Raw genomic sequence first — 813 nt, forward strand, 5'->3', positions numbered from 1 at the left:
CCTAAAGGAGTCTATGATTCTATGACATGTCCCCTGACACAGGGGACCTGGGGACATGGTCTAGGAGGGGACCACAGTGGCACAGGGCATGCCCATCCTCCCCCCTCCTGCCACCCCCCAGCCATTGCTGCCCCCTAAAAGGATCAGTCATTAGGGATTAATAGTGGCTCAGACATTTGGGCTCCTGCAGATCAGACACCGAGGGTGAAGCATCAGCACGCAGCCGAGCAGGGGGGGCAGGGGAGGGCAGCCTGGGGGGCAGCTCCAGGGCACCCTGGGGCACAGGCTGGCACCTTTCTGCCCCACGGGCTGTGGCCCAGAGGCAGAGGGTTTCCCAAGGCACCAGGACAGGAGGGGGACTTCAAACCCAGAGGAGGGTGGTTGGACCCAGGGCAGGAAGAGGAGTCACCTGCAGCGTGTCCCCCACCTAGGGCCAGCTCCTGCACCCTTGCCCTGGAGAACACCCCAAGCTGAGCAGTCCCCAGCAGCACTGTTCTCCCCAAAATCTCCCCCAGACTGGCCTGCACGTCCCCTAGGAAAGCCTGGATCCTGCCTTGCTCCCTGCAGAAGCTCCTCAGCTCTGTTTGCCACTCTCAGTGGCCAATCCACCAGAACGTGGAGGGCCCAGCAGTGCTGGTGGGCAGAGAAGCTCTTTTGGGAGCATCCTGAGTCTCTGAAAAGACTTTTTTTGCAGATTTTTGTTGGCCAGGTGTTTGGGAGACACAGCGTCTGGGTCACACGAGTTCCTCCCTTCTCCCCCCTAGTCCCACAGCAAGGGGCTAGGAAAGCTGAGACTTTTTGGGGGGGGGCATC

The sequence above is a fragment of the Merops nubicus genome, unplaced genomic scaffold (genome assembly GCF_000691845.1).
Source record: "Merops nubicus isolate BGI_N331 unplaced genomic scaffold, ASM69184v1 scaffold20577, whole genome shotgun sequence".
NCBI lineage: Eukaryota > Metazoa > Chordata > Aves > Coraciiformes > Meropidae > Merops > Merops nubicus.